This window comes from Podarcis cretensis, assembly GCF_951804945.1.
Source record: "Podarcis cretensis genome assembly, chromosome: 7".
NCBI lineage: Eukaryota > Metazoa > Chordata > Lepidosauria > Squamata > Lacertidae > Podarcis > Podarcis cretensis.
Genome location: NC_137176.1, coordinates 15,524,273 through 15,539,815, shown reverse-complemented (window position 1 = coordinate 15,539,815; position 15,543 = coordinate 15,524,273). Strand labels below are relative to the sequence as shown.

The window sequence follows — 15,543 nt, the reverse complement described above, 5'->3', positions numbered from 1 at the left end:
CTAAAGTACGACTGTATGTTTATTTTAAACTGCTTATTGCTTGCTATCTCTCTTTAACCAGCATTTGAACATGAGGCATAATTGTGGCTTTCGGTGAGTGAACAGGTCTTTTCCATCTCTGCTGTGCGTCTCTGAGCCTTGCAGACATGTTTTAGTGTAGCCTTGGAGAAGATTAAATTAATTGTGACTTCCTCTCTCTTTCTTTGCTTTGGACTTTTCCACAACATCGCTGAAGCCGCCTAGGACTTGGCAGCAAGTGAATTGTAATATGATGTATTCACGTCTGCCTCGCTCAGCCAAATTGGCCGGTGCTTCAAGCAGCAAAGGAGAAGGACATGGAGAAAGCTTTATCCCACATTCAGGAGGAGGCAGAAAGCTGTGGTCTAGAACAGTGGCAAGACATCCAACTTCAGCACATCCCAGTTTAGCATGCCCAGAGCTGATAAACTCCAGCTGTCAGGTAAGTGACATACTGCAATTTCTTGAAGAATGAGCCTCATTTACCGATTATGGGAAGAAAGCAGGATGTCATCGTTTTTATTTTTAAGACAGATTTGTTCACCTCCCTTAACAGAACTCCATCACCCTAGCTTACTGCAATTTGCGTTTTCCATGGTTGAAGCCTAACCAAAAGGCAGATTGACTTTGGGGAAAGGCAGGGGAAGGAAAATGTTGCCTACATTTTGGGATAAGCTTCCTAGGAGCTTTTCTGTCTCCTCTGCCAGTCTCCATGCAGGCATATTTACAGTGAGGAAACTGGAAATATCTTGAAGCTTAAGTTACAAATGGAGGGCTGCAGTCAGAGATTTGGCTGGTTCTTTCAAGTCAGCATGAACTTCTCCTTTTACATCTAAAAGCTCCTGGCAACACGCATCTCCTTTCTCTCCTCATTTTCCCCACCCCCCCTTTTCCTTTCCTTCTCCTATCATTTCCTTAGACAGCTGCTTCTTTCAACCTAAACATCTCCCTCCTGCCGTTGGCTTCTCATGCCCCTCTTTTCTGATACTGCTAGTTAATCTCTGATTCCTTAGGGCAGGTGTGGGAACCTTGGGCCCTCCAGATGTTCCTGAACTACATCTCCCGGCAAACAGGGTCACTGGCCAGAGGAGAAGGAGAGAGAGAGAGAGAGAGAGAGAGAGAGAGAGAGAGAGAGTGTTTGAATTTGATATCCCGCTTTATCACTACCTGAAGGAGTCTCAAAGCGGCTAACATTCTCCTTTCCCTTCCTCCCCCACAACAAACACTCTGTGAGGTGAGTGGGGCTGAGAGACTTCAGAGAAGTGTGACTGGCCCAAGGTCACCCAGCAGCTGCATGTGGAGGAGCAGGGAATCAAATCCAGGTCACCAGATTACGAGTCTACCGCTCTTAACCACTACACCACACTGGCCCACAGCAGCACAGCAACGTCTGGAGGGCCAAAGATTCCCCACAACTGGACAGGAAACCCCATAGAAATACAAGGAAATAATTTTACTTCAACATGGCCAAGAGAAACCAACCCAGCTTCATTCTTTTCCTTGCAGTAATAGGCTTGCAACCCAAGTTGCCCATCTTGGACTTCCAAGCCCAGGTGCACTATCTTATCCTAATAATAATAATAAGGAAGTGGGTATTTTCACCTCCCAGGATGCAGCTGCCCTGGCTGGGTAAGCAGGAATTCCATCTCTGCTCCTCCCTCCTGAATCTGTGGGGGGCATTACTCACAGTTGGTGGAGGAAGAACCAGAATCAGAAAGGGTAAAAACTGTGGTCATGGTCTGAGTGGGGACCATGGTGATGAGACTGTAGAATGCAAGTGGGAGTGGCCGTTGAGACCATATAACACCGGTCCTGAAAGACCTACACTGGCTCCCAGAACGTTTCTGAGCACAATTCAAAGTGTTGGTGCTGACCTTTAAAGCCTTAAATGGCTTCGGCCCAGTATACCTAAAGGAGCGTCTCTCTCCCCCATTGTTCAGCCCGGACACTGAGGTCCAGCTCCGAGGGCCTTCTGGTGGTTCCCTCACTGCAAAAAGTGAAGTTACAGGGAACCAGGCAGAGGGCCTTCTCGGTAGTGGATACCCATCCTGTGGAACGCCCTCCCATCAAGGAAATAAACAGCTACCTGACTTTTAGAAAACATCTGAAGGCAGCTGTCTTTAGGGAAGATTCTAATGTTTGATGTTTTTAATATTCTGTTGGGAGCCGCCCAGAGTGGCTGGGGAAACCTAGCCAGATGGGCAGGGTATAAAAAATAAATTATTATTATTATTAGCTTCTTACCACCCAGCCACCCAAAGTTTGACCCATGTCAGCACTGTAACGTACCAAGATGGGACACACATTTCAGGTACCTGATATTTATTACAGTGGTACCTCGGGTTACAGCTGCTTCAGGTTACAGACGCTTCAGGTTACAGACTCCGCTATGCCAGAAATAGTACCTCGGGTTAAGAACTTTGCTTCAGGATGAGAACAGAAATCATGTGGCGGTAGCAGGAGGACCCATTAGCTAAAGTGGTATCTCAGGTTAAGAATAGTTTCAGGTTAAGAACGGACCTCCAGAACGAATTAAGTTCTTAACCTGAGGTACCACTGTACTCAATAAGCTTGAAACCGTCAGAATATTGGTCCTCTCTGTTAACAACAGAAGCACAAGAGCACGTTGCCTGGTAGCTGGAACACCGGAAAGTTAATGCAGCAGGCAATGGAGCAAGCTGCCTCAATTGCCTTTGCAGTTTTAACATTTGGATCCTCTTTGCAGCTCATTTGTCTTTTTCTCTCCATTGAAATGTTGAAGTATGTTGTTCTTGGCAGAACCAGCCCATGGAGCAATGTGCTTTACAATGGGCACATTGAGCAGTATGAAGCACAGTAGTGCCTAATCTTGTAAGCAAACTGTACAAATGTCTTGCATGCTGCAACTGCAACGCTCGCCAACTTATTTGCGGCACATCGGCCCTTCTGCAAGGAACGGCAGCAACGTGTTCTGAAGACTAAGCAGTAAACAGAATTAAGAACAAACAGCCTTTTTCAGAAGAGCTCCCCCCCCCAAAAGAAAGGCCTTTTACACAAACCACTGATATTCAGTGCTGTGAGATCTCCTCCACTTTATGCTTGTGTCAGGTTCTTGAATACTTTCCCCATCTCATGTAGTTCCATTTATTTACATAACACACACACGGTTTTGGTTTTCTAATAATTTGGATATCCCACTAGGTCTTAGATTCTCAAACTTGATCCCATCCCCTTCCTGATAATGGGTTTTTGGTGGTGGAGTTGCCGCCATTTTCATGCTCACCAAAGGCAGCTAGCAACTGACCTCAGTTGTGTACAATGTGATACAACAAACTACACAAGCAACATGAAGACCAGTATACTAGATAGCACTGCAATTCTTATTGCATAATACAGTGGTACCTTGGGTTACATACGCTTCAGGTTACAGACTCCGCTAACCCAGAAATAGTGCTTCAGGTTAAGAACTTTGCTTCAGGATGAGAACAGAAATCGTGCTCCGGCAGTGCGGCAGCAGCAGGAGACCCCATTAGTTAAAGTGGTGCTTCAGGTTAAGAACAGTTTCAGGTTAAGAACAGACCTCCAGAACGAATTAAGTACTTAACCTGAGGTAGCACTGTATACATAATTTAGTACAACAAAAACAAAAACAAAATGTGTACACTTGTAAATTCTCTAATATATTTGAAATCAAATGAACACACACGTCTGTCAATCTTGTAGCATATGGTTCTAATGTGTGAAGTTTATATATTTTTCATGTACACAGGTCATTGTTTCATATTTGAATTCTTTTGTAGTTGTGCTAAAGAAGATTCCAGCGAAACAGTCAGATTATCTGGGATCACTGTCCCACGTTGTTATTCACTTACTACTTTGGCACCATGAATGCCTAAAATTTTTTACCGTCAAGCCCACAGGATAGCATCTATTACTCTGTTTCAACTACAGACTTATTATACTTCTACGGACTTTCAAAGATTGGCAGACATGTGTTCATTTGATTTCAAATATATTAGAGAATTTACAAGTGCACACATTTTGTTTTTGTTGTACTAAATTATGTATATTATGCAATAAGGATTGCAGTGCTATCTAATATACTGGTCTTCATGTTGCTTGTGTTGTTTGTTGTGTTAGGTTTGCAACACAGGGGTTTGTTGTTCTGTATTGGTGGTGTACAATGTGATGGCTGACAACAGTGGTGGACTTTGGGCTTTCACATGTCAGTGGCGCCCTGTGAAGCACCAAAATGCAGAGCCCCCTCCCCACCTCTCGCCTTCCATTCTACATCATAGTTGCAGTGCATCCCAGGCTCTGCGCCCAGTGCAACTGAACCAGTGGTGCTCTGCTAAATCTGCCTCTGAAGAAACATGTCAACTGGACTCCACAGGGTTCAAATAAATAATAATAATAATAATAATTTATTATTTATACCAGCCACTCTGGGCAGCTCCCAACAGAATATTAAAAACACAATAAAACATCAAACAAGCTGCCTTCAGATGCCTCCTAAAAGTCAGATAGTTGTTTATCTCCTTGACATCTGATGGGAGGGTGTTCTTAGAATTATGCTGCTGTCACAAAGGCCTTCCTCATTTATTTTGTGACTCCCTCTCACTTATGCAGAAAAACAATGTGTGAGGGTTAACATCTGACAAAACTGTCCGAGGTTACAAGTGCCAGGCACTCAGTTCAGAGACTATGAAGATCCCAAAGTCTTCTGAGTGGGGACATTGGCCTTAGGCTTTGGCAGACATTCCTTCCACTTTCAGAACCAGGGGTGCCAACTTGAATAAAATATTGGGGGGCAGATAAGCCGCACCCCACATAATCGATCACATGATGGGATTTATTGGGGGGAGAAATGACCTACCCAGTTCAGGTGTTGTCACATAGTGAGACGTAGGGGACAAGGTAGGAGAGTATGAACAAACAAAATGGTGGGAGGGCGTTCCACAGGGCAGGCGTCACTACCGAGAAGGCCCTCTGCCTGGTTCCCTGTAACTTGGCTTCTCGCAGTGAGGGAACCTCCAGAAGACCCTCGGCGCTGGACCTCAGTGTCCGGGCAGAACGATGGAGGTGCAAGATAGGCAAGATCAGTCAACTACAAGCAAAGTTTTGTTTTGTGCAAAAATATAAATATAAAATGTAGAGTGAGTCACACTGGCTCTGTGGTTTTAACTTGCTCCAGTAAATTTTCCAGAGAAAGAAGCCTAGAGTTTACACAAATGCTGGTATTTGCTCCATAAGCTCCAATACGGAGCTAATAAAAAAACAGGTTTTGGCGTTATATGGAAAGCGAAGAAAAAATAATAATCTATTTAACACTCCAAAAACCACACATTTCATGCCTTGTTTTGCCAAAGAACATTGGCCTCTAACTTCACCACAAACCAATTACAAGCTCTTCTTCACTTGCCCTCCAAAAATTATTTGCAAAAAGAAATCTCCACAGAAAGCGACCACAAGTCTGGACAGCATGCCCATCCTGGCTCAGCACAGAGAACTGGTTCTCCTATCAGCCAGTTTCACAGCTTAAAAGTATGAAGACTATTTAAGAGGTCTGGGATCCGTTCTATATCCTTTGGTCCACCAGGTATTAAGTTCAAGACTTATGTCACAACTAATAGATTTCAAAATGAGAGTCAAAGCAGAGCTAGCGTTGACCACACAATAGGCAGCAAAGCGAGCGATCATATATCACGCTGTGAGAGGAGGCAGCTGCAAACTGCTACTTTGGCTGGCTGCTCTTCTTAGATCTTACGAATTGTATGTGAGCTCAGTCCATCTTTTGTGTGCACAAGGCTGCACACTCCTCCGAATGGCAAGAGGGTTGAGGGACAGCCGCTAGAGCAATGTTTCCCAGACTTGGAGCTCCAGCTGTTTTTGGACTACAACTCCCATCATCCCTAGGTAGAAGTACCAGTGGTCAGGGATTATGGGAATTGGAGACCCAGGTTTGGGAAAACACTGCTCTAGAGGGTTTGTTTACTTGGGACAAGTAGCTACTCGAGGAAAACTAAAATAAGCCGAGAAAAGAAGAGTAGGGAACGGTGAATGGAAGCCCCTGTGTCGTCATGTGTGTATCTACCAAGTTTAAGATTATTCTCAGTACATAGAGCCTGGTTTACATGTGGCTGCTTTTGATATTCTGGACCAAAGTCACATTTTGTAGATTTCAGAGGGTGTGTCTGAAAATGCTCCTCTCCCAGATTGCGTTCATCTTCAGAGGGTGGGCTATTTTCTAAAAATGTTTATTTTAATTGAGGATTAAATGGCGTAGTCTTGGTTTAAGGCACACATACCCCCCCAACACACAAGGAATCTTGGGAACTGTAGTTTGTTCCTCACAGAAGCTACAATCACCAGCACCTACAGTTTCAAGATTCTATAGGGGACATACTTTAAATGAATGCTATTGTGTTTTTATAGGTGTTGGAAGCTGCCCAGAGTGGCTGGGGCAACCCAGTCAGATGGGTGGGATAATAATAATAATAATAATAATAATAATAATAATAATAATATACACAGTCCTAGTTTCAACTAAAGGTGCTTACAAAATTCTCACTAGATTTAGAGGTTCTAAGTTCTTTGATCTTGCTTTCAGAGTGGCACCAATTTACCAACAAACTTGGCATTATTCTACTTTTCATTATTTCTGGATGTTATTCATACAGTTGCAAATGCATTGTCTGCTGCAGTTTTCAGTCTGCAAATCTCCTCTAACACATAGGCACATTGATTAAATGACAGCACTAGAGGCCAAACTACGTGTTATGTTAAATGCTTAATTTAGCTTTGCTGTCCGTTTTTTTTAAAGTAGTTATTTTTTTTTGTTTTTAAAAAGTAAATACATGAGGCTATGATGCAAACCGAGGGCAAACATGCATCACTCCCAAAAGCAATCTTAGAACATTTCCAAGTTAAACTATAAAGCAGAACACATGGGAGTGAGAACCCATGGAACAAATAACTAGGAAAATCCTCTCTCTCTAGCTCTTAACCAATAGGACGCATTCTCTGCCTTGAATGTTTCAAAGTTTTTGGCCTTCCTCCCATCTAAAGTGAGCTTTAATTCTCCTTATTGGCACATTCCAAATTGTAGCTTTACACCCCAATGTAGAAATCCCAGTGCTTACAGTTGAACATGAAACCGCAGGAAGCTCACCTGCGTTTGGAGTTTTGTGTTCCATGACAAATAGGAAAACTCCTTCAATAGTGGAAAGCTAACTGAGCATGAGCTAGTTTATAATATCACATAAAAAGCATGTTTTACAGAATAAGAGAAAATCCATTTGGAAAATATCAGAATCTTGAGCACAAGATAGGGCAGTTGAGATGGGAAGAACCGTGTGAGCACAATCTATAGGCAGGCTCTCATTTTTGATGATAAGAAGAGTTTGGATTTGATATCCCGCTTTATCACTACCCTAAGGAGTCTCAAAGCGGCTAACATTCTCCTTTCCCTTCCTCCCCCACAACAAACACTCTGTGAGGTGAGTGGGGCTGAGAGACTTCAAAGAAGTGTGACTGGCCCAAGGTCACCCAGCAGCTGCATGTGGAGGAACGGAGACGCGAACCCGATTCACCAGATTACAAGACTACCGCTCTTAACCACTACACCACACTGGCAGTTTGAAGGTGCACCTTCAAAATCCCTCCTTGTACCCACCTGTTAACATGGTACCCCACAGCAGCCTTCTCCAATCTGATCCACTCCAGATATTTTGGACTCTAATTTAGGGTTACCAGACGCCCCCAGTTCCCGGGGACAGTCCCCAGATTTGCAAATCTGTCCCTGGGAAATGTGGCAGTGGCAGCCTCAGCAGCCCGGAGCCAGCCTGGTAGCGCAGTTGGCTCTGGCTGGCTTCAGGAGCTGCTTGCTGCCGTCGCCACTGCTGAAGGTGAACCAGGGACGTCCGGCGGGACAGATCTCCTGCCCCCTTCCCCCTTTGTTTTGACAGATCGAGGGAGGCTCAGGAGTCACGGGAGGCTGGTGCGCCGTTGCCCAGTTTTTAAAAAACTCTGTGCATTTATGTTTCATAGGGTGCGAAAGAAGGGCTTTGCAGCTTTAGACAATATGCATGTGTGCTTGGGCCCAGGGTCTTTTGCCTCACCATCCCCACTACTGACTCCCTATTGCTACTCAGCTACCAAAAAAAAAAGTGTCCCTGGATTCATTGAAAAAAATATGGTAACCATACTCTAATTTCCATCAACCCCAGGCAGCACAGTCAGTGGTCAGTGATAATAGGCGCTATAATCCAAAAACACTGGGCTTCCCTAACTTAGAGGCCTCCATCTCAGAAGCCCCAGTGCAACTGCAGCCCCCCTTTTGTTCTGACACCTGGAGATGGTTGTGCCACTTAAGTGAAGAAGCACCTCTCAATGAAGGCAAAGTGAGCTACAGAGACACAGCTGCAGTATCTACGAAAGGCTCTGTTTGAGAGTAACTGCTGCTGAAGCAACATCTGAGCTCTGCTCTCATGCAGTATTCAGCCTGAGCCCTGCATGGAGCTGTCCAAGGTACACTTGTGTTGCCTCGGGTGAGCTCAGTGCTTGCACTAAGTTGGGCAATCCTGCGCTAGAGAAGGGGAGATATACAAAATTCACAGCAGCCCCCATGAAGCATAGTGGGGTTTAATGTAGGTCCTGGCTCAAGCCTGGTTTGCAATCCAGGAGCAAAGACTATCAGTTACCAGACACAAGGGAAGGAGAGTGCACACGAACCCAAGACTAGTGGTTGTTCCTCTTCATAATGGCAAGCTATGATTTGGCACTGTGCCCGAATAGCGCCTCGTGATATTAAAATAAAGTAAAGGGACCCCTGACCATTAGGTCCTGTTGTGACCGACTCTGGGGTTGCGGCGCTCATCTCGCTTTATTGGCTGAGGGAGCCGGTGTACAGCTTCCGGGTCATGTGGCCAGCATGACTAAGCCACTTCTGGCCAACCAGAGCAGCGCACGGAAACACTGTTTACCTTCCCGCTGGAGCAGTACCTATTTATCTACTTGCACTTTGCAAACTGCTAGGTTGGCAGGAGCAGGGACCGAGCAACAGGAGCTCATCCCATCATGGGGATTCGAACCGCTGACCTTCTGATCGGCAAGTCCTAGGCTCTGTGGTTTAACCCACAGCGCTACCCGCGTCCCCTCTCGTGATATTACCTCTCTTCAAATGAATAATTAGGACCCCAAATAGTGCTTGGACTAGTCAGAATGTTAAATTGTATAATTAGGAAAGATACAGCGAGTCAATGTAAGACTTTGGAGACTAATCAGTGAATTGATTCCTGATGAATAGTTCTTGTACTAATCACTTCCCAGCCTTTTGAAGTTAGAAGAATTCTGTTCTGGCAAACCAAACGTCATACTTGACATACATCACTTATAGGACATAATTCACAGAGCTGAGCTGAAGCTAACTACTTTGTTTCATTATTTTTCTGTGTAACTGAAACTGCTTCCTCCTGTTTATTTGGTGATCTTCAGCAATTGTTGCAGACACATTTGCATTATTTCTATGCAGGGCTTGGCAGCGTCTTCTTCACTCTCTCTATCCCTGATCTCAGATATCCCCACTTTTTGTTATAGCACCCATGTGCTTTTATATGCAAGAATCAGCCACAATATCATCACAGGTGGACCCAAGCAAAGTCATGTGGTCACCAGAGCCCAATGGATTGATGATAGCAATGGAAAGAAGAAGGAACAGCAACCAGAAAAGTTGAAAAGCAACATGAGGAGACAAGTGAAGAGGCGGCCACGGAAAAGGAGTGCAAAATGCAGGTGTGTAAAAAATTCTGCTTTCAAGGTAGCTATCAAAATTATTATTAATACATAAGTTGTGTCTCTGCCAAAAGGCATCCAAATTTGGATTTGTGATTTCAGACCCTCACCTCCAACGTTTTAGGTTACTCTCTCTTTTCTTTGCGCAATTAATACAAAGTTCAGGAGAGAGTTTTTAGGAGTGTTCACAACTGAATACCCTTACCAAAAAACAAACGAAAAACACCTCTCTGCAATCATGAACTCTGATGAGTCAGGGTTCCCACTTTAGGGAGGTTTCTAAGTGTTTTCAGTTGAATGCCTATGTACCCAGAGAGAAAAATTAAAGAGGGGGTTGTTGCTTTTTGCAGTCGTTTGAATAAATAATCAGAATCATTATAGGTTTAATTACTCTTGGCAAATCTGTGTTAATATTACAGGAAAAAAATAGGGGTTATGATAGATGACATGAAACATAGGCAAAGTTATTGGCGGAAATGACTGGCAGAATCCGAGACCAGGGAGAAGAGTCGATGGAGGAAGATTGGAAGAAATTTAAAGACTATTTCCAGAAACATTGTAAAATTAATAACTGTTAGAAGGATGTTGGAATAATATTATATGATTTTAGCAGGAATGATATAAAGGATTTGGGAATAACTGACTGTTAATTGGTGAAAGGAGGAAAAGTAAAGTTACATTATATTAAGATAATTTACAGGACTAAAATTTTAAAAGAGGGAAAGGATTTGCTGAAATGGATAATTGACCTAGAATACAAAATACGGAGGTGTGAGGAGGTCAAGGAAATAAGCTAATGAAAGATAAGTAATGAGGAGATTTGATGTATTTTTCTTTGCGTTTTTGTTTTTGTTTAATGGATTTTATTTTTCTGTTTTTTCATATTGTGATGTGTTGTTTTGTTTTTGTTTAATGTGGTATTTTTACTTTTTCTTTCTGTAACCTTTAAAATTTTAATAAATATTATTTTTTTAAAAAAGAAAGAAACATAGGCAAAGTTATTTTTAAATTCTGATTGATTAAAGAGAAAAGAGCACCTGTGTATTTCTTGCTGAGTTTTTTGTGGTAGTTGAGTGGAAGCAAAGTCTCCTCCTATAGTGTCTTTATTTCCATTTTTGCAGAGTTCACTAGAGTCGAGGTGTCGGTCTAGCACCATGGGCTTATACAGATAAGCTTAATGGTGCCCTAATTCCTCCAAATGCAACAAAGAACTTGCTTTGGTTATGAGTTTTATAGTGACATCAGCATCCATGGAGCTTTACAACGTGGCTTAAAGACAAGATTTTGTCCCAAGAAGCTTGCAAAGTAAATTTAAGCAGAGGAAGGTACATGAAAACCAAGGGTGATCAAAGATTATTAGATTTTTGTTTTAAACCTTGCAGGGTTAGTGAGATTCCAGGATCCATTTAGTAACTCTCATCCACAGTGGAGGATGAGAAGAAGAGAGTGCCCAAGCTCAAAGGCCACTCTTGATCTCATTCTGGATACAATCTCAGGGATGGATTACCATCTAAGTCAGCTGAGAATGATATTTTTTACCTCTGAACCTTTCCTGCTCCCCGCCTCCCCCACTTTTCCAGGAAAGGAATTGGTTTGGAGTGGAGTCAGCTTAATATCTCTTGAGTGTTATGTTTAATAGGCAAATTATATTTTTAAAAGCAAGCCCAAAGTGGTTGGTACAAAACAGGAATATCAAATGAAACCAAAACATACTAGTATAAAAAGCCTTATAAAAGAGGCACGCGCTTTGGGTTCCTGGGGCAGGAAACGAAGTACAAAGAGTTCCCATAATTCGCCTTCCCGAAATCTTTTTATTTTGCAAGTTTGAATTTGAATTTGTTTTTACAAGTCTGGAGAAAATAAGCCACTTGGGTACTGGCCGGAAGTCTCAAAACAGGCTAATGCGCGAAGCTTACTTTACATTACTCATTGACAAAATACATCTTTTACACCAGCCAGAGAGACCAGACTCTGGTCGTTTCTTATGGTAAACCAACCCCAGCCAACTAAATTGTACGAAAACACCACACATTCTTTTGACACAGTGAGTGGTCCTTGCTATAATACTTTTAACATAGAGTTTATAATCACTCGGTATGAATTATCTACGAAAATTTAATGAACCAAATAGTAAAGTCATTTTTCATTGCCAGATCGCCACAAAAAACCCCCAAAGCCTAATATGGTCTTGAATGGCTTAAGCAGAAGCCAAGGCTCTCAAAGCAGCTCAGGAACAACTTAATACAATAATACCAGCAACAGTGCCAAAAAAACAAAGACCAATAAAATAAAGCAATGAAGCAGTCTCGACTATAAAATCTCAAGCAACACACTACACAGCAAAATTGTGCCTAGCTCTGAGCTGTGCTTTGTTAGGGAAGGTAATTCTGTTTCAGTTCTAAGGAGGTCATGCAGTATAAGACAGTTCTGCGATGAACCAAAGATCTGGCTCAGAATCAAGTTGGCTTCCTACATTTCTATGTAGAAGATGAGAAGCCAAGATGGCTGAAAGTCTACGGCACTGTTTCCCAAACTTGGATCTCCAGCTGCTTTTGGACTACAATTCCCATCATCCCTGTCCACTGGTCTTGCTAGCTAGGGATGATGGGAGTTGTAGTCCAGCTGGAGACCCAAGTTTTGGAAACACTGGCCTGTGGAACTAGGCTTAACATCCCGCTGGAATATGGAACAGCTTCACAACCAGAACTTCATGCATGTTATCAGAGCACATGAGCTTTGGATTGGAGCTAAATCGCTATGGCCATAGCACGTCTATGTATACCCGTATAAGCAAGAAGAGCTTGCATGGCGTAGCATAATGGTGAAGACAAGGGGGCAAGAACGCACCAGTTTGGCATTCCTGCCAGTGAGTCCATTCTGCCCAACATCACTGCCTCTCGACCCCAGTTAGACTACATAATTGCATGAGAACTGTTCCAGAGTATTTTTCATTACATCCATTTGAAAAAAGATTGGTGTTGAACTAATTGGCTGATGAAGAATTCAATGAAACAGTAGTTGTTATCCGGAAACATTGTTCAGCAGAGTTCAGAGTTAGACATCAGAATTGGACATTTGCTGATTATACAAAGCTTCATGACTTACTCTCCGCCGTGATTCATTTAAGGCACCGTGATTCATTTAAGGACTTTCAGAGACTTTCAGAGACTTCAGTTTGTTAGTTTTGATGTTTAGAATTATTCCATAAAGTTTTTCACATTGTTATTGTTTCTGGCCATCGTGTTGCTTTTGATATTGTTGGCTCATATATTGCAACACAGGGGTTTGTTTGTTTGTTTGTTTACTTACTGCTCCTATAAAAAGGATCTTCATAAGGTGCCACACATACCACACATTTTCACCAAAAAATCCACATTCCAAAAAGGACACATTTCCTCCTAACTCCAGGTGAGATTCATCAAACTTTCAAATGAACCAGAAGCCTCATTTTATGTACTTTATCGCTTGCTTGGCACAGACTTCTAAGCACCAGGAAAACACGACATTCAAGTGTAGCAGATCAACTTCCAGAGTAATTCCATTACCACCTTTGAAAATAAAAGTCCAGCCCTCGTTGTATTAAATGGAAGACCCAGCAAGGACAATGCCAGTGGTAGCGAACCTTTTAGAGACCGAGTGCCCAAATTGCAACCCAAAACCCACTTATTTATCGCAAAGTGCTAACACGGCAATTTCACCCATATATCTCATTTTTTTCTGTGTCTTTCACTTTTCTTCTTTATGACTGCTGTTGTAATAAATAATCCTTCATGAAAGTTATTGCATTACTGTGGCGATCACACAGGGCCCCCGGACGTTTGATGGTCTATCGACCCTGTGCCACCACTGTGATTGCTTTCTTCGCTGCCACCACCCCGCTTCTCACGGGGACACACGGAGTCCAGACAGTTGTTAACATTAACAAATAATCAAGTTTATTTTTAAATGCAGGAACAAGCATATGGTTTCAGTTTATTTTTCTCTTGTCAGTTTCTTAATCTTAGTTCCTAACAACTCCAAACTGATTATCCCCAACTATCTACAGTGGTGCCTCGCAAGGCGAAATTAATCCGTTCCGCGAGTCTCTTCGTCTTGCGGTTTTTTCGTCTTGCGAAGCACGGCTATTAGCGGCTTAGCGGCTTAGCGGCTATTAACGGCTTAGCGGCTTAGCGGCTATTAACGGCTTAGCGGCTTTAAGAAAAAGGAAACAAACTCACAAGAACTCGCAAGACGTTTTGTCTTGCGAAGCAAGCCCATAGGGAAATTCGTCTTGCGGAACGACTCAAAAAACGGAAAACTCTTTCGTCTAGCGAGTTTTTCGTCTTGTGAGGCATTCGTCTTGCGGGGCACCACTGTATCTGACTCCACCTAACAGTTCCTCTCACTCTCTCACAATACAACTCTACCAACCCACACCTAATCCTCCCTCTTCCTTCTTCACCTCCCAAACCTCAACTGACTTCCAAAACCTCCCACTCTATCTTCTACTCCCCCCTTGCATTCTCACTGGCCAATCACATCACACCCATTTTAACCATTTCCTTTTGACCCATCCTAGGAGGCAAACGCCAAAATTACATTCTTAATTAAATTAAATTTCCATTGATATATAATTTTATGGGATAACTCAGTGCTTTTTTCCTCCATTCAGTTCCTTTCTCTCTTAAGCCCCTTCTATTTATTCATTTATTGAATCTGCATACCACCCTTCATTTCCAGGTCTCAGGGCAGTTCACAGCATAAAAATACAAGATGAAAAACTCAAAAATACAGAATGAAAGCAAGAACAAACCAATAACCCTCCTCCCTTCCGATACTTATTCCGCATGTAAACATCTACATTCACAAGATAAAAGGGGAAACACAAACCACATGAACCGAGAAGTGTCACCCTTCCGCCTGCCAAAAATTAAGCACCTGTTTCTTGCAAAATACAACCTGCACAAGCGTGTTTACATGCACCCCTATCAGTCCCAAAGGAAGCCGGCTGGCTGAAGTCCTGTTGAGCCACCCCTCAGATACTCTTTATAATGGGAAACAACCATCCAGAGAGGACGCCCATCCCTCACACCCCAGTGTCGCCCACCATGTCGCTCTTAATTCCCTCGCCTACACCTCACCCCTTTTGAGTCCCTGCCCGGCTTCCTTCTTCCTTATTCTGCACACCCTTACTCGGGAGTAAACCCCACCAACCTCGGAGACGCTTCCTTCCCGAGAAAGCGTGGGAGTTTTCAAAGGCCCCCGCGTGCAAATTGCCACGTGAGATCACCTCCATCTTGGATTTTTATTTTATTTTTGCACTCAAGTCTCCTCCCTTTGTGGAAGGTGGCTTTGGTCTCCCAAATCTGGAACTATATCACCAGGCCTACCTGCTGAGTAAGACTAACGATTGGAGTGCTAGCAGGAATCCCAACTGGGCTACTCTCGAATATAGTTTCTTTGAACCTCTTGTAGGGTTGACTAAACTGGGTTCCCATTTTATGCAATATCATATTATTCTGGAGACTGCGCAACAATCCCTCTTGCTGTTCTGGCTTCAGAGATAGCAGCGCAGCCTGCATTCGCTCCATAAGACGCACACACATTTCCCCTTACTTTTTAGAAGGGAAAAGGTGCGAAAAATACGGTACTTCTTTTTGCAATGTCTCTTAAAGATATGGGTTTTTTCCCCCAACTGTCACCAGCCCCCACACATTAAGAGACAAAATGTGAAAGTAAAGATGGGCTGGAGAATTAATGCTGCTTTTCAGTTGT

General features: G+C 43.1%; 1 protein-coding gene and 1 long non-coding RNA gene across 3 annotated transcripts in view; one reads left to right on the top strand and one right to left on the bottom strand.

Annotated features, from left to right (window-relative positions):
• Positions 1 to 15,543, bottom strand: part of FBXL7 (F-box and leucine rich repeat protein 7) — a 207,842-nt gene that overhangs the window by 107,885 nt on the left and 84,414 nt on the right. The window lies entirely within an intron of this gene.
• LOC307221013 overlaps positions 14,036 to 15,543 on the top strand; it is a 36,467-nt gene continuing 34,959 nt past the window's right edge. Inside the window, exon 1 of the long non-coding RNA XR_013841280.1 lies at positions 14,036 to 14,143. This is a non-coding gene — a long non-coding RNA (uncharacterized lncRNA). The remainder of the gene's footprint in view (positions 14,144 to 15,543) is intronic.